At 39.9% G+C, this 27099-nt stretch overlaps 1 protein-coding gene across 1 annotated transcript in view; it reads left to right on the forward strand.

The window, feature by feature from the left end:
* The first annotated feature begins 5350 nt into the window (after nucleotides 1–5350).
* LOC125897062 (kelch-like protein 29) overlaps nucleotides 5351–27099 on the forward strand; it is a 425780-nt gene continuing 404031 nt past the window's right edge. Inside the window, exon 1 of the mRNA XM_049590111.1 lies at nucleotides 5351–5495. The gene's annotated coding sequence lies outside the window, so the exon portion shown is untranslated. The remainder of the gene's footprint in view (nucleotides 5496–27099) is intronic.

A 27099-nucleotide genomic window follows, 5' to 3' on the forward strand; every position in this document is an offset into this window, starting at 1 on the left:
GAGGGGTGGGGTGGGATTGGGTGGGAGGAGGGTGCTTGTTTTTTAAGAAAAGTTAAAAAACATGAAAATTCTCAATTTGCTACTTTTCTGAGTTGCTTTTCAATAAAAAACTTTGCTTTTATTGTTTTTTGTAGACTGAGCTACCTTTTATTTAAGTTGGTGCTGATTTGGTGCTAATGTTTAGTCCTTTTGTTTCATGGAGGGGGGTGGTGCATGGTGGGATATCTGCCTCAGATGTTCTGATTGTATCGTAACAGATTCTGGTGTTTTGTCCAAATTTATTCAGTAAATAAATTGTGAACTGCTATTTGACTTTGTTGTTCTTTTCCACACAGTCAATCAGCACATAGAGTTAAAGCTACCAGACCAGTGGTTCCCAACTGGTGGGTCATAGTCCAAAAGTGGGTCACGGGTCCAGTCTGAATTAACCACAACTGACTAGCACTCATGTCGAGTTTGTAAAAAACACACTTTATTTGTAAGTGCGGTGAGTTTCCGGCATAGAGCTCTTATTTGGTAGTGCCGTTTCCTGCTGTAGAGTGAGCAAACTAGCTTCAACGACATGGCCAAATGCATGTATGACGATGAATATATTAAACTGTGTGGACCTTGAACTAATGACTCAGAAGAAATCTGCACCCTGTGGCTGCACCGGTTGGGAAACACTGGACTAGACGATGTTTAAACCCTCTATTATAGATAGATCCTTCAATACCTGGACCAAGAATGGATCAATCACTTCAAAACACGATGATAATTCTGTATCATTGAAGCAGCTGGGATTAAAATTTAAAGATACATTATTAAGGATATTCCTTAAAAACAATGTATAGACTGATACAAAAGCACTCCCTCTCAGTCAACACCCAGTGACCCACTAGAAGAGTATGGAGGTGTATTTTTCTTTCTTAATATGGCTCTGCGCCGACAACTGCCATTAATGGGGACATGATGTTTTTGGGTTGTCAGTTTGTCCACCATCACACTCTCATGAACATAATATCTCAAGAGAGCCTTGAGAGAATGTCTTCAAATTTGGCACAAACATCCACTTGGATGTAACAATGATCTGATAGATTTCAATGGTCAAAGGCCATTCTGATCTCATTTCAAATACGTGCAACGTCGCAGTTTTGTATCCTCACACTCAGCTCACTTTTCATCATTACTGCTTAGCTCTCTTCTTTAAATCTGTCCTGGAGCTCAGTTCCTACCCCAAAGAGATTATTGGCAAAATCTACACTCTACTCAACTCATAATTTAGAACTCCTGACAAGTTAAAGAAGACAAAGAAGAAGAATTAGATACAGAACTTTCTGGGGAATATGGCAACCCGCATTAGATAAGACACACTCATCTTGAATTTGTTGGATAGATCCTAACTGTAATCACTGTGGAACAACACCAGCCGCTGTATCCATAGAGCCTCTTGCCATAACATTAATATTTGGCACGGTACAGCGGAATCTCCATCTCAGCCAATTCGGCATAAACATGATAGCTTTCGTTACGCCCCTGGCTAGGAGATTTATTCTCCTCAAATGGAAAGACAACTTTACTCCAACTTTCAATTCAGATAAGAGATTAAAGATGCATTAAAATCGTTAAGCTACAAAAGGCTGTGCTTGGATGCCTCAGAAATTTCACATGTAGAGCAATAACCTCCCCAACACCTTTTTTTTTTTTTTTTTTTTTAAATTATTAGATTTTTGGTACCCCCGTTCTTTTTTGCTCTCTTGGTTTTATCATGGATGGATAACTGATTGGGCCTACCAGGCACAGACCCAGGGACATGACATGCAACACAGCTGCAAATAGACACACAGAGACCACAAGGAGACACAAAATGACCACAACAAGGCACAAAAAGACTACAAAGACCTGCAAAACAGCTGCAAATAGACACAGATGCAAAGCAACGACAAGAGACTCAAAATGACCACAAAGAGACACAAAACAATCACAAAGAGACACAAAATAACCACAAAGAGATACAGAATGACCACAAAGAGATACAGAATGAGTACAAAGAGACACAACATTAGTACAGAGATACAAAATTAGTACAAAGAGACACATAAAGACCACAAAGAGACACATAATGACCACAGAGAGACACAAAATGACTGCAAAGAGATGCAAGACAGCTGCAAATAGACACAAAACAACCACAGAGAGATGCAAAGCAGTGACAAGAGACTCAAAATGACTACAAGGAGACACACAGCGACCACAAGGAGACACAAAACAACCACAAAGAGACACAAAGCCACTACAAAGAGATGCAAAATGACAACAAAAAGAGGAAAAACCAGACACAAAACAGCGACAATGAGACCCAAAATGACCACAGACACAAAACCACAGAGAGATGCTTACTGACCACAAAAAGATGCAAACAACAACTAAAAGAGGCTAAACCATCAGTCTGTGTGTCTTGCTCTTATGTGGGGGCCTTTTGCATATCTGTGCCCAGAGGCCGACTGTCTCATAATCCGCCTATGTGCTTGATGTGTCATATTGTACATTTGTAATGGTACATTAGGTAAGGGTTACTTGTGAGATAGGATTTTGTTAAAAGGTATCAAACTGTACTTCAAACTGTATTTTGTAAAGTCTAAAAATCAAATTCAAATGTACTTACTTGGACACTGTCATCTGAACAAAGGCACGATATGCTCATTTGGTCAATGCTACATTATAAAAACACATTTTCAATACACTCTGTTACATTCCTCATATGTTAGTTATTTTCTGGAATGTGAAGTGCATATCTAAAGTCATACACAGTCTCTGACATCTCAACGGGATAATCTGTAAAATATATTCTGATGTCTTGTCAGACTCCTTTTCTTTGATATTTGATTACAAGACGAGAGACGCCTTTTCATTCCCCATCTAAGTGATTCCAACTTGGGGATGTGGAAATTTCGCCCTCCATTTCATACATCCATATATTAAAAAATAATTATTTTTCACTTCCAGTACACTCCCAGCCAGTCTGCGCTTCCAAAAGCACTTCCCAGTTCATCATGAGATTGCAATCACTGACAGAACTTGAATGGATTCCAAATGAGCGAGGAGAAAAGGGCTTTTGCTCTGTCTGAACCGCTCTGTCAGCCCCACTTCATCTAAGTGATTGCACACACGAGGCACTACGAGGAAAAAGCTCTTTAGCCCAATAATTTTCCTCGTGGCACTCTCATGAGAGACCTTTAGCTGCAGTCTTTCATTCTTCTGTTCAGTATGAAAACACTGTAGCTCTGCGAGGCGAGCTGACCCTGCCCGACTCCGCTGACCTCATCCTGTCTTTGAGTCCCTCTGAGGAAGAAAATCACTTCAGATCCCATTTGTTCACACAGTAATAACACGTGAGTATGTGGACCAACATCTGTGCACATGTGTCTGTGAGATCTTCCACCTGTCATGTCGATGCAGAGTAATCCTGATTAAGGTTATATCTGTCAGACGAGGCACACAGCTGCTGCAGTAGCCCAAACTGTCTCCATCTCCATGTTAAAAAGAAAGAGATAAATCAGCATCCTTTTGCACACAATGACAATTTAAAGTGGCTTCTCAGCAGCTCGTGCTGGCACACTGTTTTGACAACCTGTTTTTCTTGGTTTAGAGGACACATTCTTACTCATGGAAATACAACACTGCCTCCTCTTCAAGGTGGCAGAAGATGAGATGTTGAAGACAAAGAGGTTTCTAGTTTCTTTGTAGTCAAATGTGGAATAGATGGATCACTGTGGCACTGTGTATTCTGATTTTTATAATGAGAACACACCCGAAAACAGTAACCTGCTATCCTGCAAATAAAGGATGCAAGAACAACAGTGGTGCTCTGAGCTAGTGAATGCTACACTGACCTCTAGTGGCAAAAGTGAAGAAAGTAACAGAGACAGAGATACCTCAATGTTAAATATTCTATCAGTAGTCCTCCAGTCTAAATTATTTTTCAATAAAAGGGACAAATATTTTCTGCAGAAAAGTGGTCTACATGCAAAATTGGATAAAAACCTCCGATTTTTTTTTTTTTGAAAACTCATCTATGATGCAGCCTTCACTGGAAATAATCTGCTCAAATTCATCATTCGTCCAAAGCACTTGTTTTACAAAAAACTTCCTGCATTTACTGTGTTCACTATTTGGATTAATTGTACAGTTTATCAGCTGTTCTGTTCTGTCATTGTGATGTAATGAATATAAAATGAAATTTCCATAAAATATGTCAGAAACTCATTAGTTCAGTCAATGATGGAAAAAGGGGTCCCTTAAGGAAAAAGGCTGAGAACCACTGCCCTAATTAACCTGCCATCTCTCCATCTCCAGACACTGTTGGAAATAGGAGCTTCTTAGCTTCCTAATGATATCAGTATTGTTTCTGTACTCCAAGTATTAAACACAATACCTCACATTACATGACTGTCACCAAACCATGATTTATACTTATACATAATAGTGTCCTTGGTGAAAACAGGCTTCAGAATGTGTGTGGAAAGTTTTACTTACACAAAGCCAGATATATGAGGGTGAAACAGGTTTATTGTTTTTCACCATTTTTTTTCTCATTTCTAAGCCCTTAAACTAAAATGAAAAATAAAAAATGCAAAGGAACTGTTAAGCATAATAGATGAATATGATTCACAAAAGAGCCCTCGCTTCATGCATGCATATATGTATTATACAATTTGAAACTTATAAACAATATTTTGTCTGTTTTATCTGTGTTGTTTGCACCTGATCAATTTGATCTAATGTTCCATGTACGTTGCTTGTACATGAAAATTGTTTAAAGAAAAAGTAACTCTAATCACAAAAAATAATAAAATTGAATACCAAAACTGGAAAAGATAAAAAATATTTTTTATTTTATTATCAATATGTATTTATTTTTCTATTGACTTTGAATTAGATGTTCACCTACTTTGTGTTTATCTATGTATATTATTTAATTAATTAATTAATTTCATTAATTTAAAAGAGGGGTAAAAGGGTTGATATTTCTGTTTAAAAAGAAAAACATGAAACTGTGCTACTGTATCATAATATATGCAAATTGTTAAATTAAATTTGGTCACAAAAATAAATGAATAAAAATAATAAAAGTTTGACAGCCCAGTCGCTTTCTAAGCTTTGAGCGCTTGCTGTACTGTAGGGGCTGTCCCGGAGTATAAACACACAGAGGAGCTGGGTGGCACTTTTATATTGTAGCCGCCGAGGTAACAAAAACAAGCATACCCAACATAATGGCACCGGAAGTGGAGCTAAAATGTCGGGAGAACTGTTGGCCGAAATATGTGTCACTTTGGTGATGGACTAAATCAACTTACAGAGTTAACAATGGACTTCACACGATATTCTAATCAATTTAAATTATTTTTTTAATGAAAAGCCGTTTGATTCTTTTGACGGGCGGACCCTTCACGGACTAAAGGAATTTAATTAATTGAAGAAAGGAGACATATTCAGACTTTAAGACAACTTTAAAGGTAGGAGCAGAGGTCACCATTTTTTCCATCTCTCTTGTTTAACTTTGCTAGTAAATGTAAATGGTTATTATTTGGTGCTTACTGTGTCCGTAAAGTGACTTTAACGATTGAACTGTGGGGAATATCACCGAGCTAACGGTGTGTAGCATGTTTATATTGACTAAAGGCTAAACAGTAGCTTGTATTCTAATGGCCGTTGCTAAGCTACCTAGAGCTAGCTCAGAGTGGTGCAGGTTGACAGGTGTTGGCTGCTAGCCTGTCATTAAACCTTTACAACCTTCAAAATTATATTTATTGTCTGAATGTGGTGAGAAGGATTTTATGTTCAACAACCTTGGGGTTGCCAGGTTGTGGTTTGTGTTTATCCCCCTCCTGCATCAAGTTTAGTCTTTTTTTTAACCCTTTGAAACCTGAGCACGTTGGTTTCTTTCACAAATATGGGAAAAATGCAGTGAGCAAGGAAAGAAGAAATGACCCCCAAATTAGCAAGAAATCAGTGAAAAGAGAAAGTTAAAAATGAGGAAATTAGTTAAAGAAAAAGGAAAAAAGAAAGTTAAAAAACTGAAAAATTAATAATTTTGTAACATAATTTTAAATATATTCTTTCCTTAGCTTTTTAAAGATAATTTTCTAAAGCTATTATATTTTGCAATATGTGGAACATTTCTTCCCCCATGTTTTTGAAAGAAATTGCTTGAATTTGCTCAGGGTTCAAAGGTTTCAATACTTGCAAAAGGCGTCTGAAAGCAGCACAAGAAAAGTGACATTACTCCAAGCTTCAAAGGGTTAATTCAATTGACCTTTGACATCTGGATTAGGATTCACCTGTTACAACAACTTGGTAAAATCTACCACTGCAGACTTGATCATTTCCAACACTTATCAATGGCTTAATATATACTTCTAACTTTTTCTGACGGCTTATGAGAAAATAAGAAACTTTTGATTCTATGAATGACTCAGCAGCTACATATATTTTTTTGGGGAACTCACAAGACAAGAGACAGATATATAAAAGAATTTAAAGGAATTCTTAACCGTTCAAACAACCATTTGTACATCAATTACAAGTTGCAGTGGTGTGAACTGTCCAGTCTGAGCTTGACTCAAGCAGCCAATGGTGTCACCTGCAACTCAGCTGGTGAAATCGCCAGCGACTGGTTTAAAGCACATCACCTGTTTCAACAGCCAACTGGCTTGCAGTGAAGTCCGCTGGTCAAGTCAGAATGACAGCAGACGGCGTGTTCGCCTGCTGTGGCAGGTGCTCCGTCCCCACTGAGCCCTCTGTTTCTGTCCTCACAGTGTGCCTGTGTCAGACGGTGGGTTGCTGTTGATGCTGATGTTTCTGTTTTTCACCGTTTCACCACTACTACAAATGCAGCTGTAGCCAGTATCTCACTATCACTATCCTCACTCATATTTTAAGAAGCAACAAATGATATGATATTCTCTGCTCGGGCCACCATTTTTACTCGGCAAATAGTGTTTTGCTGCTATATAAATGCTCTGTTTTATAGTGCTCCTTTAAAACTATAATGATACAAGATATTATAAACAGTATTTTTTACTAACTGTTTGAATGCATTGTTAAATTGTTCTTGTGAGGATGGTAGGGGGCAAATGCATGTTCAAGCTATGAGCTATTTGAGTGTGATCGTCGGTTTGCACTTTAATTTGTTAGAAGCAGTTTTGATCTCTCTTCCATGCAATTAGGACTTTGGCTAGTTAGCGAGCTTCTGCTGAGTTCACAACTTTGGCTTTGCAGCTTCACAGTGCATACAAACACTGCCCGAGGCAAACTGTATCGCTACATCTGTTTTTGACTGACCGGGTATATAAATTTAGCAAATTCTAGCTACAAAACTCATTACTGGTTGCAATAGATAAAGATTTAAAGGCTGGTGCGAGCCAAGACCGGAATCGTAGACAGCCACATTCCCCGCACAGCCTGCTTGTGTTGCCTGTTGACAGGAGTGATTCATCTCATGTTTACACATTCGGCGCTGTGCATTTCCACAATCTGTCAGGCTGACGTTGAAAGCTGTTGACATTCATAAACTTTTTCAAGTCTCAGAGAACACACTAGAAACATCTCTGGTTCTGTTTGAGCAAAGTAATTGATGTGTGTTCGCAGCTTATTGTAGCACCAGGACAGTGCCGTAACTATTTAGTTAAAGTGGGAAACCATTCAAATCATGAGCTCATTTTTCCTGTTTGGCATTTTAATGTGTTTATCTAATGTCCTCGGCTCTCTGTCTAAAAGACAAACCAACATACAGTCTGGAAGTGCTCTGTTAACACTTAATGGAAGATTAACTTCGGGGACAAACATACTTTTTTTTGTCTTAGTTTAAAATCCAAATAAGTCATGGTGGCGCCACTACTCCCAAAACATATGCAGTGACCTGCTGCCCTGGTAAATCCTGCTGCCGCTGTAATCTTCTTTTGCAATCCAATCTCTATGGAGATTAATATGAGTATGAGATAACAGATTTAGGGAGGAAGTACTGTGGGCTATTTTCTCTGATGAATGGCAGATATTAATAATAAATCTCCCGACTGTGGGAGATAGATAGGCCGAGTCGTCTGAAAGCTGACAAATGGAAATGGAGGCTAAAATTTAGGATATTCCGAGCAGCGCCCCCAGGAATTAGGCACAGGGGTGGTCAGATAGAGCTGCTGAATATTTCTGGGTGGCAAAACCAAAAGCCTGAACTAAATTTCAGTAATGTGAGTATGAGAGTTAAAGGTGTAGTGCAGCGACACTTGCCTTGTCTAGGGTCCAGTTTTGCAAAATTACAGGAGGACAAGGGCCAGTTAATAAACATTGATTTATTTAACATTAATTGTATTTATCAGATAAAGTTAATAGATATTGAATGGTCCATAACTCATCTCTCTTTATTTTTTTAAATTTCCAAATTACCTGAATTATTAATTTAACTTATTAACTAAATTAACATGACACAAGGATTGACACTAGGCCTATATATGACCGATAAATCAGATAAATTACAGCCAGTTGCAGCAGCCCTGCACAGGTCAGGATACACAGGGTGGTGTCGTAGGGGTGGGCAATATGGCCCTAAAATAATATCACAATAGTTCAGGGTATTTTTGCAATATGGTGATGTTCTTGATAATATGACAAATAAATACAAAAAATAATAATTTAAGAAGACAGAATTGCAACAAAATATGTGATATGGTTTTACAGTTCACTTCAAATATTCAGTAAAACATAAATGATTTTTCATGTCTTTAGTTTGTGAACAATGACTCGGAGTAAAATTCAGATTCTGTTACAATATTAATAGTTCAGCAAAATAAAATTTACCACAAATTACACATTTAAACAGCTGCCAAATACAAAAAATGTCCCCTGGGATCTATATATATAAATCAACAGGTGATTTCCTTCTTTTAGTAAAATCCTAAATGACTGAGTTGTTTTTTTCCCACCTGGACCTTTATGCTCTGACATTTCTCCTCTAATCATCACGCTGTAACCTGTGACAGGCTGTTATGATACCACAACTATCGCACATTCACATATACGGAGTTTTTTGTTGAGCTGCGAGCGTCACGTAGGTTTACGTTATCAAAGGTTTATGACAAAATAACTTGACGACACCAACTCATGTGCGCGCACAGTGAGAGAGGAGAGGGAGGGTTGCTGTGCTGCTGCCAGAGGAGCCGCTGAATGAGTTCCCTCTGAGCGGTAAGTCACTAAAAATTCAGGACGCCACAGTTTATTCCACACTACTGAAGCTCCTCCTCATTTTGGAACCACCGCCTGTAATAATTTTGCTTTCAGCCATGCTTGTTGTTGCCGTGGGTAACAGTATTACATCAATATGTCAACAACAAGAAGTCATAATATCGCGAGTATCATGATATGAATTTTTCATATCATCTTAAAAATTATACCAGTATTATTGTGAGTGCGATGATATGGCACACCCTTAGCATGTTCGGGATTTGTTGTCCAAGGCTTAGCCGTGGTAGTAGGAGCACTCGGGGCACTGACCCCCAAACTGGGAGAGTTGCTCCGGCAGATTCCAGGAACAACATCTGAAGCCTCAGTCCAGATTTGTGCAGTCCTAGGAACAGCGAAGATACTGCGCAGAACCCTCAAACTCCTGGGTCTCTGGTAGAGGACCTGGACTTGAGGATGATACAGATACCACCCTAAGAGGCTTTATATATATATATAAGTTAAAGTTTAGTTTTAATCTCCAACTCCATGAGAGGACATGAGTTTAAACATCTAGACTAACATGTTGCAGATTAAGAAAAAATTCAGGCTATAATTAAGTTATTTTTCTGCTTCTTAACATCACCCCTTAAACCTGTCAAACACTGCTGGAGACGTTACAGTTTGTAAGTGTGAAGGAATTATTTGTAGTTGTAGAAAAAAACATGATTCTAATTTCTGATAGATGAATTAGCCTCACTGGATTACTTTAAAGACAAAGAAGATAGAAGACACAATCCCTATAAGTTGACTTGAACGTCATGAATTGTTTTGAGGGAAAGTTTTGAAATTTTCTTAACTATAACTAGACTAAACATGACTAAAATGTGACTAAAGGAAATAAGCATTTTGGTGTTAAACCTAAGACTAAATATAAAATAGCTAAACACTATACTCAAGTTAAAAAACAAAACAAAACAAAAAAAACACCACACAGATGTGATCATATCAGTGTGGCTGTGGCCCCTCTGGCTACCCCTTGGCAGCACCACTGGAAAACCCTTGTAATTATTTTTGACTTGTGAATATGCTGTAAATAAACATTTTGAAGAAGCAGACTGTTCTTTGTACAGTCACCTGGTTTGCACTGGGATGACTCAGGAACTGTTTGCTCCTGTGTAGTTAAAGATGAACGACACTGTGCTGTACATGATGCTCATATCAAGATGTTTGTTCAGGCTTGAGGCTAAATCCTTAAAGGATGAACAAACAAACTTATTTTAAGGGAGCTATCCTCATGTCCCCTAATGTCTCTCCTTATGTGAGTGTTTCCTGGGCTACACCCGATCCCCACCATATGGGAATTAATTCAGTAGTGTCATTATGTTTACCCACAAGCGGAGGGGGGGAGGAACAGTGTTTTCACTGAAAATGATGCATCATGTGTCAGTGTTTCTGTAATGGCTTTAGTATTCTGTCACCGCTCAGACTCAGAGAGTGATGGCTTACTATATAACACTTACTCCTCACTTACTCCTCAGCTCCTCAGCAGGAATGTAAGTATTCTGCAATTCAATTAACTCAGCCCGAGATCAGTTTTCGATTTTATGTAACTCGGGGGAACAACAGGGCTGTCTCAGAGCACTGAAAGTTTTTCCGTGTTCCACCAAGCTGCTCCAATTAAGGTTAATGGCATGGTTGTGTAACGATCCTGCTACAACAAGGCCCCCTTTTCAAACACCGCTGCTATTGTGTCTGGGGCTTTGGCAGAGCGCAGGCGTCCCCTGACGGAGCCAGTAGGCTATAAAGGTGCTTCAGCGAGCCGGTCCCCAGGCACAGCGCCGTGCACATGGGTACCCTTGGGTGTTCTGGCAGCAGAGTTTTGTGGCAGGGCACCAAAGAAAACACACAGACAACAGATGGCCTCTGTTGTCTTCCACCCAGCCACGAGGCTTCTGCTGGCTCTGGGTTACAAAACCCACTGAGCAACAGAGATGCAGAGAACCCTGGGACTCAGTCAGGTGGATATGAGTCATACAGTATTTGTAGCCTTCTCGTACTGCAACTGACCAACAAGCAACACATCGTAGCTGTGTTTGTAAATCAAAATGTTCCTGTATAACAATTTATCATTCTTCTTTGCAGTAATTATTTATGTGGGTGGCTGTCACATTTTCTTTTATGGTGGATATCTAATTTGTATAATAAAATTAGAAACATAAATTCGCTTCACATACCATTTACATTTTGATATCATACACATAAATATTGTGAAGCTATGAAACAGCTCTTTATTTCACATCCAGTAAAAACAAGCTCCCTCAGTTTTTGGAAAAAGACATGAAAGATAACTGCTGTCAACACTAGGTGGTGCTGGACAACTGAGTTTTGAGTGGAAGCTGTTAACAGACAAGTTTCATGACGGATTCACTGAAGGACAAAATTAAATCTTATGTAGTGTTCTCTCTGAGGAAAGGGAGGGTTATTTTAATAGACATACACAGATAAATGTGCATACAGTATATGGTGTATGTCTTTTTTAATAAAGTTATTAATTTAAATAAATGTTTTAGGTAAATCCTGGCAGAGGTTTGTCTTGATGCTGACGTGAGATCATGCAATGAAAATCAGCACTGGCTGCTTAGAGATAAAGGGACAGTTCAGCCCTTAAAATCTTAAATATATAGGCTATTATTCCACTTACCTGTAGTGCTATTTATCAGTCTAGATTGTTTTTAGTGTGAGTTGTCAAGTGTTGGAAATATCGACTGTAGAGATGTCTGCCTTCCCTCCAGTATAGTGGATCTCTCAGCTTGTGGTGCTCAAAAATACATTTGAAAAACTCAACATCAATGTCTCTTTCCAGAAACACTGACCTAGTTACTCAAGATAATCCACAGACCTTGTTGTGAGCAGTTTCATTTATTTTCTTTCTACCAAACTACACCCACCAAACATATCATTGAGCAGAAAGAAGAAGTGTGCTAACGCTACAGCTCAGCAGAGGAGGACGCCATTAATGTTACATTTTGTGTTGTCACAAGCATGAGCCTCTCGTCAATGAGTAGATGCACATTTCCTTGTGAGCAGGTGTGATTCGGTTTAAAAAAACAACAGTTCCTACATAAAACTGCTTACAACAAGGTCATGATTTCTGGAAAGAGACATTGATGTTGAGTTTTTCAAATGTATTTTTTTTTTTGGCGTTTTGAGCACCACAAGCTGAGTGCCATCTAGTTTTATTATACTGGAGAAAATGCAGACATCTCTACGGCCGATATCCCCAACACTCTGCAATTCACACCGAAACAAGCTAGACTGATGGATAGCACTACAGGTAAGAGGAAAATATATATTTTTAATTAAACTAAAATTGTGCTATTTATTCTGTGTTGGCACGGTGGTGTGGTGGTTAGCACTCTCGCCTCACAGCAAGAGGGTTGCCGGTTCGATCCCGGGCGTGGGAGCGTGGGAGCCCTTCTGTGTGGAGTTTGCATGTTCTCCCCGTGTCAGCGTGGGTTCTCTCCGGGCACTCCGGCTTCCTCCCACAGTCCAAAGACATGCAGATTGGGGACTAGGTTAATTGATAACTCTAAATTGTCCGTAGGTGTGAATGTGAGTGTGAATGGTTGTCTGTCTCTATGTGTCAGCCCTGCGATAGTCTGGCGACCTGTCCAGGGTGTACCCTGCCTCTCGCCCGATGTAGCTGGGATAGGCTCCAGCCCCCCCGCGACCCTCAAGAGGATGAAGCGGTTAGAAGATGAATGAATGAATGAATGATTCTGCATCATATAATTTGTTATCTTAAAGGCTCTGAAAAATTGACTGAATAAGCAAAAATCAAACTAAAGGTGCAGAAATGGTTTTTAAGTATATTTTCTTTAGAGTATAATCACCTGAAAATACAGTAAGAATCGTGTTTTCATTACCATAGAATGAGTTTATTTTATATCTACATAGGGAGCCGGTCCTCGTCCAGATTGCTGTGTTGCACCACCATGTCTGTACAGTAGCCCAGAATGGACAGACTAAACACTGGCTCTCGGGTCATTTATGTTTTGGTGTTTTTGTGTCGACCACCAGAGTTAGCAGCCCTTCTGCGATGAGAGCATCAGAAGGACACTAATTATTGAACATTAAACTGCTTTATTTAATGTTTTTACCTATTTAAGTCACTTGGTCTGTTTGTTTTGGAGAAGAAGAGACCTCTGTGGACAATTTGGCCCCTGGTAAAAACCTCCTGAACATCTTAAGTTGCCAGAGAAAAAAGGTGAGCACACATTAGCAGGTGCTGGGCTATAGGCCTGTCTGCGACATGCCAAACAGCATGTCACACTGATTTGTGATTTAAAACTGCTTTATTAAGTGATTTTACCGGTTTAAACCACCTGGTCTGTTTGTTTTGGAGAGGTGAAGACCTCTGTGGATAATTAAACACTGAAGGAATTGTAACCAGGAGAGGTTTTGGCTGGTTGTACAATCCTCACCACTACATGCTACTAAATCCCCCTAAATCTTATGCACTGTTCCTTTAAAGCTTTGAAAAAATATTTATATCATTATTATTATCATTTATTAAAAGCTTTAGGGCCAGAAACTGTGTGCAGATGTGGTTTGATCAGATTTAACGTACAGCTGCCTGGTAATGTGAACAACCAACCCAACAGCTGTCATCAGAAACTGATTAAAATATTGCTAAATCCTGATTGGTGGATTGTGACATCATCATTTTTCTGGAAGCTTTACTTACCTTAAACCAGTGAAAATTTCCCAGATAGAAACACAAATACAGAAATCTCTAATATCAGATTATTTTGCCTTCCTGTAGGACATCATCAGTCATTGTGAGAGGCTGAATGAGAAATTGTGTTTTCAGGGCCTTTAGCTCCCTCGGCTACAGATTTAATGCGAGGAGATGGACTGATCACTGTCATTTAAATGCTGCGTGTGTGTAGCAGAAACCAACACGATGTTAATTTGGTAATTAACTCTTAACAAGCCGTTTAGTATCAGTTTACACCCAAGGAAGCGTGGAAAGCCCCGATGCTTTTAAAAATTGCACAGCCCAGTGAATAACATTGCATTAAACCCCAGGGAGCCAGGAAGTCATGATTGTGTCAGGCCTCGCAAGCAGTTGCAGGAAATAGCGAAGCATCATCCCAATTAAGTGTTTCGGAATCATTTTATGCAAGTTTGCTTATATTTGACGCTTCACCCTAAAAATGTTTGTTTTTATCAGGCGTTTGCCCCAATTATGTGGTCAGTAAACAGCATAATCACAGCCTCGAGATGACAGAGTAAATTGGAGAGTGGTCTTGCATGCTGTCTTTGCTTTTCACACTCTTTTGTCAATACCCAATTATCCTCTCGGTTGCTTCTCCCACTGATAGTGCACGACTTAAAATAGCTTTTTGGGGGCATTGTTTTCTAATTGCAACAATCCAGAGTGACTTGACGCATTGATCAGCCATTATGGCTTTAAACAGTGCACAGGAGAGGTTGGGGCCGCAGCAGAAGAGGGATCGCACAACATTTTCTTGCAGGGTCACTGCAATAAGGTATTTCTCTGGCTCATTTTTCCTCCACAAATGGCTTAACGCGGCAATAAAGCTACAGTGAACTGTTTCAGTGGTCCTGACATCTGTGGCTGGTATAAGCATTCCTCTTCTAAGGACAGCTATATTGACTGCAGGCATCAGATGAAGCATTGGCTTTTTTATGTGCCTGGGCAGAAACCTCATACAGTAATTATTGGAGATGCTGTCCTCCGGGTCTGCAGGCATGTATGAATCAGCTTTGCAGAGGCTAATGTTTGTGGTAATTACCTCCATGTTTGTCAAGGACATCGTGTTTGTCTCACCGCTGATCATCATTATCAGTTACTAAGATGTATGTAAACCCATCTACTAGCTTTTGTAGGTTTGTGTAAGATATAGAAGATATGTGAGCTTTCACCTGTGACTACAGGCTAGATATAGAAGGATTATGAGACAGTGGGCCCCTGGGCACAGATATGCAAAAGGCCCCACCACCTCCCCTACACAGGAGCAAGACACATAGACATCTCTATTTCATCCTTATGCGTTCTGTGTCTCTGTAGTTATTTTGTTTCTCTTAGGAGTCATTTCATGTCTCTGAGCTAATTTGCCTTTTCTTCGTCATTTTGTGTCACTTGGAGGTAATTTTGTGTCTCCTTGTGGTTGCTTCCTATCTCCTTGTTGTCACTCTGAGTCTCTTTGAGGTGGTTTTTTTGGTCTTTTTGTATATATTTGTTTTATGTCTCTTTCAAGTCATGTCTCTTTGAAGCTAATTTGCCTTTTCTTTGTCGTTTTGTGTCTCTTGGGGGTAATTTTGTGTCACCTTGTGGTTGCTCTATACCTCTTTGTTGTCACCCTGGGTCTCTTTGAGGTGGTTTTGTATCTCTTGTTAAGTAATTTTGTGTCTCTGAGGTAATTTTGCAAAGATGTTGTGGTCATTTTGTCTCTCTTTGAAGTCATTTTGTGTATGAGCTAATGTGTCTTTTCTGTCCGTTTTGCGTGTCTTGTCAGTCATTTTGTGTCTCTTGGAGGTATTTTGCAGAGATTTTTTGGTCATTTTGTATATTGTTGTTGTTCTGTGTCTCATTGTCGTGTCATGTCTCTTTGAAACTACTTGGCCTTTTCTTTGTCATTTTGTAATTTGTTTGTTGTAATTTTGTGTCTGCTTGTGGTTGCTCCATACCTCTTTGTTGTCATTTTGTGTCTCTTGGAGGTAATTTCAGGGGATTTTGTGGTCCCTTTATATCTCTGTCATCATTTTGTGTCTCCTCGTGGTTTGTATGTCTTTGTTGTTATTTTGTGTCTCTTTAAGGTTATTTTGTATCCCTTTTTTATGTCATTTTGTGTGTCTGTTTTGGCCATTTTGTGGTCATTTTACATTTGCAGCAGCACGGTTAGCATTTTTGCCTCACAGCAATCCGGTTCCTGGTTCAAACCTAGAGTGGGGGATCCCCTCTGTGTGGAGTTTGCATGTTCTCCACGTGTCAGCGTGGGTTTTCTCCAGGTGCTCCAGCTTGACCATAGGTGTGAATGGTTGTCTGTCTCTATGTGTCAGCCCTGTGATAGTCTGCCTATAGCGACCTGTCCAGGGTGTACCCTGCCTCTCACCCACTGTCAGCTGGGATAGGCTCCAGCCCTCAACAGCATAAGCGGTTACAGAAAATGAATGAATAGTCATTTTGTGTCTCTTTGTTGCCATTTTGTGTCTCCTGGAGGGAAATCTAGGGGCTTTTTTGGCTGTTTTGTATCTCTTTGTAGTCATTCTGCATTTCTTTGAGGTCATTTCTGTGTCTCTTTTAGAGAATTTTGTGTTTCTTTGAGATCAATTTGTGTCTCTTGGATGTTGTTTGTTGTCCCTTTGTAGTCATTTTGCAGCCCTTTGAGGTCATTTTGTGTCTCTTTGAGGTTGTTTTGCCCGTCATTATAGTTATTTCGTGTGTCTTTGCTGTTTCTTTTCTTTGGTAGGTGCTGATTGTGTGACAATTTGCAGGTAAATGCCAGGTGGGTCCCAGACTCTTTAGGCCCCTGGGCCTACGGGGTTCAGTAATCCATCCGCAAGGGTAGATGTTACTTTATGCTTTACAACATTTTATCACACCGAAATCTGTTTTTCACAGAGTGACAAATGAGGAAGACTAGAAATAACAAGCTATTTTTGTCCTCGCAACCTTTAGTGGAGCAACTCGCACTGCTAAATATCAACTGAGAATCACGGAGCAGTTTCAGTCCTAGTGGGCTGACTTGTGGCCCCCAAAAGCTTTAAATCATCTGGCTCAATGAATCAGAGTCTTGACTGAGCCAAATTGCCTGACTGTGCCCTGTGGGAGAGATAATTGGGTGAAACAGGTTGTTTTGTGCCTTACAGAGGTACAAGAGAAGCGGGAGAAAGGAGAAAACAACATGGACTTCTCATTTCAGATAAAACCTCTGAAGCGTGCAGTGTCTAGTTTTTGTTCAGGCTCAGTTTACGGTTTCTCAGTGAGGCAGTCAGGAGACTGTAACATCCTGCATGCTGCAAATGGCTGAGGGCTATGTCTTTGCACATGAATGAAATATGGTGTACACATTAAAAATACAAGCCTTGATCACTCTAAACCCATGTAAGTTAAACAGCCAAACGTGTGATGTGATAAACTATGCATGGCCTGAAAATATATTTTTGCAGAATCTGAAGGAATCAATATTACGGACTGAAATATCCAGTTGCTACCACCCTACTCATCACACGGGTTCTTCAATTTATAAAAACTTACTTTTATTTTTTTATTGGGTGACATGGGGTCAGCAGAAGCAAGCTGTGAACTCCACACTGACATAATGTTACCGTTTAAGTTGATATTGTTAACATGTTAGCAGCCTTTTTTCTCACCTAGCAGATACTGAGCAACATTAGCATTCATTAGGAGTGTTTCTCTCCACATGACAAATGTAAGTTTGTCTCTTTAGGTGCTAAATGATATATGGTCACTGGCCAGACACTATGTTTCAACCACTAACTTTTTTTGTCTGTCGTTTGGTGCTGGGCAGTTAGCACACAGTCGGTTTTTAGAGCTTTTCACTGAGAAGTGAACAACATTAAAGGGGAACACCACCTAGAATAAGAATTCCAACATGTTATTCCCATAGACTAAGAAAGTTCAAACAGCATTGAGTCTGGAAATGCTTCATAGGCAAATAATGGTAGCCTGATTTTTTTGACCCACAGAATGTTGTACTTTTCTTATATTTTGGACAAACAATAGGATAAACAGGTATGAATTTCGAAGGCCTCCTGCTGGGTTACCTGTTGTCGCCGTCTCTCAGCCAAAAAGGTTGCACATGAACACACTGCAGAGACTACAGCCGACAGCAAATCAGCATATATTCTGCACCTGCGTGAGAGGAAATAACTCTCCACACCATCAGATGGTGGAAGTCTGTAATTGTCATTTAAAAGGGGAAACTGGAAGACCATCATGGCGCTAGTTAGCCTGTTAGCATGTTAACAAATAAATCCAATGTTGAAAGAACAAAGCATATCGACTGTGTGACAGTGAACAATATCACAAGCTGGCATGAAATGTTTGTGCTAAAGAGCTCAATGGCTAAAGAAAAATAATCTGACCTTATCTAACAAATTTGTTTTGGTCTCACTCCCTGTTGACTTTTAGCTGTTTGTTTACTTTCCTCACTTTTGTCTCTCTTCTCGTGCGCTGAGCTGAACTGCACATCAGAGTGATTTTATTCACCGACGGGCTCTGCCGTCCCCAACGCCAATTCAACATGCAGAATCACTTGCAAAAAAAAAACAATAAACAAAGCCAACAGGGGCTGGTGAGGGGCAACAGTGAGGGACACACCATGGCAGATGGGCGGCAGATAGGGTTGGGCGATATGTTAAAAATTTCCAACCGGCCACCGTCAGCCCATCAGCTGGCGGTTGCTGATATATTCGTCAGTTGTGTGTGGCGGAGAAAAAAAAAAAAAGAGGGGGGATGCTGCTTTCATGTGATGTCGGAAAAAATTGAAAAATGACTTTCAGAATGGGATAATTCACATGAACGCCACCTCATGTCAGAAAAACAACTCGGCAACTCGGATCTTCCGACACCACATGAATGCAGCAAAAAAATGCAGCATGCTTTGCGAGCCCACTCATGTCCAACATGGCACGGAAATATCTGTGCATACCGGCAACAAGCACGCCATCAGAGAGGGTGTTTAGCACGGCTGGTAACATTGTTAACCATATGCGTACTTTGCTTAAGCCAGATAAGGTTAACATGCTCGTTTTCCTCTCCAAAAACATGTAAAACATTGTGTTTTTGAGTTAAAGACAGCGCAAAGGGACTTTATTATTTTATGTGATTTTTGCACTTTATTTTTCTATTGTTCTTCGTTTAGCCTATATTTATTATTATTTTTATTTATTTATTCAAGCAATAAGCCTACGAGAGGCTTTTAGAACAGCTATAACAGCTTAAGTTTTTTTTTTTTGCCACGTCCGCAACGGCATTATTATAAAGACAGCGCAAAGGGAGTGGACATTATTATTTTATGTGATTGTGTGATTTTTGCACTTTATTTTTCCAATGTCCTTTGTTTATATTTACTCATTTGTTATTATAGGCTACTGTTACTGTATCACTTTTGTGGACTGACCAACTGTTTATTCTGTTTGAGTAAATTTACCTGTGCCTTATCCTCTGACTGTGGTCTTAAATGTCAAAATTAATGAATTGAAATTTTAATGAAACATACAGCCTATAGGCTATACTCTTATTCATTAAAAAAAAAAATCACCTTGAGATCTTTGCTGAGTAATAAGCTGTAAAGAAGGGCCGAAGACGACTGTCCGACACCATTTTAAAAAGAGTCTGATGGCTGCAGAAGGACGCATTCGCTTACAGCCTCTAAATGAGCAAACAGGTGGGAGATAGGGATAACATAGGCCTACCTGTCCTACTATAATGATCGGGGTGCACAACTGCACATCTTTTTTGATGCAGTTCTCAAATATGGTTTATGAATTAACGTTACTTTCAGCTCTGTCATCACTGACGTGTTTTGTGAAATACTCAGTGTGAAGCTGCCAGTTCCAATACACGCACACTTTGAATTGTGCTCTACATAGTAATTATGAACTCTATGTACTGAGTTGAATTCTGTGGAGACAGACCATTAATTTAGCAAAATAAAATGACAGAAATCGCCAAAAATGAAACCAACCGTAATGGACTCAGCCGATGGGAGATTGGCGATGTATTCGTCCAATCGCCCAAGCCTAGTGGCAGATGCTCACTAACAGCCTAACTTTGACCAGCAGTCAACCGCTGGCTTGGTGTGTCAGGGCCTTAAGGGATAGCCTCCCATCGGGTCTGGTGCTGATTCTCTGTAGGTTCATCACATAGAGTGCCAAACAAGTTGTTGGGTATAAAATTACCCTGATCTTCTGCATTGCTCATCCCATAGAGCAAGCACATGAAAGACCTCAGCCAGCCGAGCAGTTAACTTCTGGTTTCGCCCTCCACTAACTTGAATGGTGATAAAATGACTTAAATGTGTAGCTCTTCTAGACTTCTAGACGTCTCTTCCTCAACAGAAGTCTATAAGAAAAAGTCTTAGGGCCCATTGGCATCACGTGATGGATCTGGAAGTTAAAGTTACACGATTTGGCCGCTATATCAAATTGGCTTCAAAGTTTGGTGCAGTTTCTGGGGGCCAGATATAAAGATGGATGACTTGTTTCAACTTCCTCCCACTGCACAAAAATGCAGCCAAAATATCCTGGACACTGGCACTAGCATCTCGGTCACTGGTGGCATTATTTGGAGCCAGAGTCGGCAATTGAAGCACATGGGAGAAGTTTTCCTTGTAGAATTTCTCCCAGAAAGCTCTTTCCAACAGAAAAGTTTTCATTTCAACCAAGAAATCCCATTTTGGTAGAAAGCCCTCTAGGAGAGTGGTTCCCAACTGGTCCAGCCATGGAGTTCAGATTTCGGCTTAGTCATTAGTTCGAGGTCCCACAGTTTATCACATTCAGATTCATACTTGTGTTTGGCCATGTTGTTGAGCTAGTTTGCTGTCTGTCTGTCCGTTTGTTAGCATCAACTAATTAAAATCAAACTTAGCATAAAAGCATTCACCAGCTTGATGAGAACTACCTAAAATGTCAGAAACCATCTTGTTTGGCTTTACTTTGATTTTTTACTTTGGCCCATCTGCTAACATCGAACAAGCATGGGTTATGACCTGTACTGCATCCAGCCACGAGGGGGCGTTCGGGATGTTTTTGGCTTCCTTTTTGAGGAGCTGTCATGCCGTCCATCTTTATTTCCAGCCAGTGGTTCATCACTATGAGTGTTCCCTTTCACATTACATGTCCTCGCTTGATGTATTGTGATTTTGAAAACACTGATTGTAGCTGCCTTAAATTGAAATGTTAATGGCAGTCATTATGTTTTTCCCATTTGGTCAGTTTACACAGCATTTGTTTATGTAAATGTCATTCAGGAAAAGCTGCAAAAAATATCAGTTAATTATGTCTGACTGTAATGGTCCACTAGATAAATCTGCATTGCAATCTGAGCACCAAGCTGCCCACAATGTAGCAGTTGTTGCCTTTTAAATATCAAATGCACAAGCCTGTTAAGTGTTCATTTTCAGTATTTAAAACTCTTCAAGCCAATTATCGAGCCAAGTAAGAAATGAAGCTCTGTCCCTTGACCCTACTGATCATTCTGCTGTTTTTCAATTCACACTCTGCGATGAACAGTTGCACACACACACACACACACACATGCAAAACACCCACACGAGCACACACCGACAATCAGACACAATGGACGCCAGACAACTCTGCAGAGCTGTGATGTAATTAGACTTGTTAATTGGAAGAGAGCCTTTCGCCACCTGCGGCAGTAAGAGTGTGAGTTTGTGGTCATCTCTAACAGAAATAGTCCTGTTAATTGTTTTGGTTTCCAGGCATCCGTGGTGGAGGAGGAATAGGACAATATAATCTCTGGTTGCTCTCAAGTTACACCTCAAACTGCAAAAACCTGCTGGCGTTAAGGGACGTTGTGATCAATTTGCAGGGTTTATTGTCATAGGACTGGCAATTTAATTCACATTCCATCCATATAAAAAGCCACTTGAACATCTCTGCAAGAATGGCAGCCACTCAACCACGCACTAACCACCTGTGTTCCCCGACGAGCATGGAGATAAGGAACATCCTGTTAGACAGGAGAAATATTTCACATCAAAAAATCTGTCTTAAACAAAGACACGGCAAGAAATACTTTGATAGTTTCCGAGGCTGAGCAGCATAAATGTCATTATGATTTAACACAGGCCAAGTACCTTCACCCAAACGCCCTCTGTTAACAACATTTGCATTTCTAAAAACTTGCCATTACTGTTTCATTCTCTTCACAGCAGCAGAGTCATCCTGACTATAAATTTGGCTCGACACGATGTGTTTTTTATGCTGTGAACGCCTTTTAAAGATGCCCTAAATGCACCGTGTTGATGATGCTAACATGCATTGATTTTCCAAGACTGATCAGAGGATCATGGCAGCTGATTAATCATTTAAAAAAGCAAATTCTTTGGTGGTCAGACTATGATTTGCAAAGACGGAGTGCTTTGGAGACTGAACCTATGCTGCTTCATTTCCAGACAGATATGGATTTCATAATGGATAAACAGAGACTGACTGTCTCCTTCATTTCCTTCTAATAGAATAAATGTGTTGACTCTTCCCTTTTCTGTAATTCTACTTAAAACAATACATGAGTATCCCACACCAGGGTGCGGCCAGTTTTATACTCTGTTATAGCTGCTGTAGACAAGAGGAAACTACAATATGAAACTTGAAGAATTTTGTTCTTACATGGCTGGAAAAGTTTCGTTCATTAAAATGAAATGAACTCGCCTGTTATCCTCCAATGTTTGAAAATTTAATTAACTAAAATAAATCTTGGTGCTGCAGTTAGCAGGAACTTCTTTCTAAGGACTTAGCAGGACTTTCTAAATCACAAATACTAGTGTTTAAAGGGACAGTTCACCCCAAACATTTGAAAAACTCAACAGCAACGTCTCTTCGCAGAAATTATGTCCTGCTTTCTAGAAAGTACATGAATATACAACTTATTTGAAACAGCAGATACAGTTTGAGGGAAACGTAATGTCGAGTGACGACAGTTTTCTTTTAGCGTAATGAGGAAGTGCTTATTAATGTAACTGTAAAGTCACAAAAATGTTGATACAGTAAAATGTTTTGTGGTAGGCTGTATCAGTTGTTTTCTGCCAAAATAGGTAATCTTACAATCTAGTATTCACACGTACTGACTGCAGTATTGTTAATTACCCTTTTTTTAAAAACATTAACATTTAACCTGAATCATGACCTTTCTAACCTTAGCCAAAATACTTTTGTTGCCTAAGCCTAAAACTGAAACACACCAGCACAGACGCAGTGCGACGTGTCATGTGACATGCGTCGAGTACCGCCTCTCGCACACACTGGACGTGTTGTGCTGCAGCTTGTCATCAGATGACCACACAAAATTATTACTGCTTTTACTTAAAGATCTGTGCTTCCTTCACCTACACATTACCTTAAAATCATATGTAGAGAGCCCCTAATTAAACTTGATTTCTTACCTGAAGAGCCGATCTCCAGAGCTATAACTCGCCAGGCAATATCTTTTTGGCCATTGTCTTTATGATGACAGGACTGTGGGTCATTTACCTCAGGATATTTCTTGACCTCAACAACAAGTCTCTTCTCATACATTCTTCGTCACTCACGAGACACAGCAACAGAGTTCTCTTTATGCATCCATAGTGAGGAGAGGAGTCGAGCTGCCAGAGGAGCAGAGATAAAGGGCTGCTATGGGAGCTGGTATGTACAAGTAGAGAGCGAGTGGGGAAAAAATGCATTAAATTCCGGGGACGGCAAGGCTGGAAATAGGACAGTGGTTTAAAGGGCCAGCGCTCATCTAGCAGCCGTCAGTGTGGGGTTGTACGTTTAAAATAATAGGGGCGTATTTTTTGACGTATGGTGTTCGCCGACGATGTGTATTGGCCTTAAGACAGTCACCTGAACACGAAGCCGAAGTTCTGTTGTCAAAGTCATGCACTTTGTACACCCAAACACCTCCTTGTGAAACTTATGTGGTGAATGTAGTGTCTCGTTACCTGAAACAAATCTCTCTGAAGTGAATCCATACTGCGATTACATCGGCACATCAGTGTAATGAAGAAAACAGTTTAGTAATGTGCAGACATCATTTCTAGGACACAGGGTCGGACCCAGTTACTCAAGATAATCCACAGACCTTGTGGGCAGTTTGATGAACTATTTTCTTACTACCGAACTACACCTGCCAACCACAAGACCATGTAGACACAACCTGTGGCCTCTCTCTTGAAAGCTCTCACAGGAAAGGCACAAGAGTAGCACCCAGCGCCTGAGGTCGCGTTTTCCCGGCGAATAAGATGCAGCATGTTTACAGTCCCTAAAGTTACAGTGTTAAGATGAGGAGGACGCCATTAGTGTTTACATCTCGTGCTGTCACAAGCAGAAGCCTTTTGTCCGTGAGTAGATGCACACTTCCTTCTGCGCTAGATACTGTTGGTGGGTGTACTTTGGTAGAGAGCAAATAGCTCCTACATGAAACTGCTCACAACAAGGTGTGTGGATTATCTTTAATAACCAGGTCATGATTTCTGGAGAGAGACATTGCTGTTGAGTTTTTCAAATGTATTTTTGAGCACCACAAGCCAAGTGCCATCTATATCCACTATACTGGAGAGAAGGCAGACATCTCTACGGCAGATATCTCCAACAATCGCCAGCTCATACCAAAACAATCTAGATTGATAAACAGCACTACTTCATTTTAGGGTGAACTGTCCCTTTAAGTTCATATTACTGCTTCAGAATTGGTTTACTAAACCTAAGTCTTGCAGAATTAGGTCATCCCACAGATTAGCGTGTAATCTGCTGTGAATTATCTTAAGTTGTTAAATAAAACAAAATACATTTTGAATTCTGGTCCTTCATTTTATTGAGTTTCATTACATTTTACATTCATTTATGAGGAAACATCAATTACATTTGCTTGGGAGTCTGTTGTTCCATTTCAAGATGTTCCTCCTACAATCTAATTAGAATTGGGCTCAGGCAAGATGTGTGTGTGTGTGATAGTGGGTATACAGTGTAGTTCTTAAAAACTCTTGACTCTAAATTTACCAAGTAATCTTCTAAATAATATATCCAGTGATGTGACGTGAGCGTCTTTTCCTGAAAACATTTCACTCCCTGTCAGACATTTACTCAGAATCACTTTTTGCAACTTTTAAAAACGCAAAGGTTGGCACAAAAACTTTATCTTATTTTGTTGGGGCACACACAAAAACACACAAAAAGACAGTTACACAATGTGAAACTGACACATTTGGCGCAGCACAAACCACTCGGATCATAGAAATGTTGCAGAGACGACACACAGTTTGACAGTGATATACACTGACCATAAAAGAACAGCAGTGGAGCTGCAGCCCTGGCAAGGCTGGTAAAAGAAGCAGCATTGACGCCAAAGTGCAAAGTACAACTAGGCTGATATACAGCCCGCAGTAAATAATAGATAGATAGAAGAGGATTGATAGTCTGTGAAAATGAATGAAGGCATCAGCCAAGAACAGAAGAGGTTCCCCAGTTTCCGTGTTTTGGCACACAGCTCCACAACAACTATGCAACTTTTTTAAAAACTTAGACTAGATTTTATTTTTTAAAGTTCCATATTATTCCATTCCTCTGGATTATACAGAAACTAAATCCACAAAACACCAAGACACAGTTTGTTTTTGCCCACTGCCCCCTGAGCCCAATTACTGTTGTTTACCGGCTCCAGATTTTGTCACATATAGCATACAGTAAAGGGCATGAGTAACACGCTGCCCTGCAGAATCACTCGCACTCTAGGTGAGTAATTATGAAATAACCTGTGAAAGATAACAAAACAAGTTTCAACACGCCCAAACAAACAGAGGATTATAGAAAGTGTGTATTTTTAGTCAGATAAACCTTTGACATTTGTTTTCCCAACGTTCATGTTACATTTTTTATTATAATCTATATCACAGTTACTGACAGTGTTTCACAAGTAATATTCCCTTATTCCCTGTTTTTCCTTCTTTAATTCAACACGTTAAAAAGTATAACCGTTAAAGGAGCAGTGTGATAGACTTAGGGAGACTTAGTTGCATCTAGCAGTGAGGGTTGCAGATTGCAACCAGCTTGAACTTCTCTCTGTTTGAATTCCCTCAGTGTTCATTGTTCAGGAGGTTTTTACCTGGAGCCGAATTATCCACAGAGGTCTCTTCCTCTCCAAAACAAATAAACTAGGTGATTAAAACCAGTAAAAACACTGAATGAAGCAGTTTCACGATACAAATCAGAGCTTCTCCAATGCTGCTTGGACTGTCTGAGACGAGCACCTGCTAATGTGCGCTCAGCTTTTTTTCTCTGATAACTTAAGATCCATACAATCAAGAAGTATTTAGCAGGAGCCGAATTATCCTCAGAGGTCTCTTCCTCTCCAAAACAAATGAACCAAGTGATTAAAACTGGTTAAAACACAGAATAAAGCAGTTTCATGTTACAAATCAGTGTTTCTTCAATGTTGTTTGGCTTATCCCAGAAAGCCCACTTGCCCAGCACCTACTTATGTATCGTCACTTTATTTCTGATCCAGATATTTAGTAGGTTTTTACCATGAGCCGAATTAGCCACAGAGGTCTCTTCCTCTCTGAAACAAACGGACCTTTTGATTAAACCAGTAAAAACACTGAAAAAATCAGTTTCACGTTACAAATCAGTGTTTCTCTAATGCTGTTTGGACTGTCTGAGACGAGCTGCTAGCCCAGCACCTACTAATGTGTGCTCAGCTTTTTTTCCCAATCCATACATTCAGGAGGTTTTTACTGTGAGCTGCATTATCCGCAGAGGTCTCCTCCTCGCCATTGCAAACTGTCCCTGTGATTTAAACTGGTTAAAACACAGAATAAAGCAGTTTCACATTACAAATCAGTGTTTTCTTCGATGCATTTCAGCTCATAGCAGACAGACTGCAAGCCCAGCACCTTCTAATCTGTGCTCAGCTTTTTTCTCTGGTAAGCTAAGATCCATACATTCAGGTGATATTTAGCGAGAGCTGAATTATTCACAGAGGTCTCCTCCTCTCCAAAACAGGAAGAATCACAGAATAAAGCACTTTCATGTTAAAAAACAAACAAACATGTTTTTCCGATGCTGTCGTGGAGGGGCTGCTAACTATGGTGGCCGACATGAAAACATGAAATTGTGAAAACATGGATGACC

The sequence above is a fragment of the Epinephelus fuscoguttatus genome, linkage group LG11 (assembly GCF_011397635.1).
Source record: "Epinephelus fuscoguttatus linkage group LG11, E.fuscoguttatus.final_Chr_v1".
NCBI classification, from domain to species: Eukaryota; Metazoa; Chordata; class Actinopteri; order Perciformes; family Serranidae; genus Epinephelus; species Epinephelus fuscoguttatus.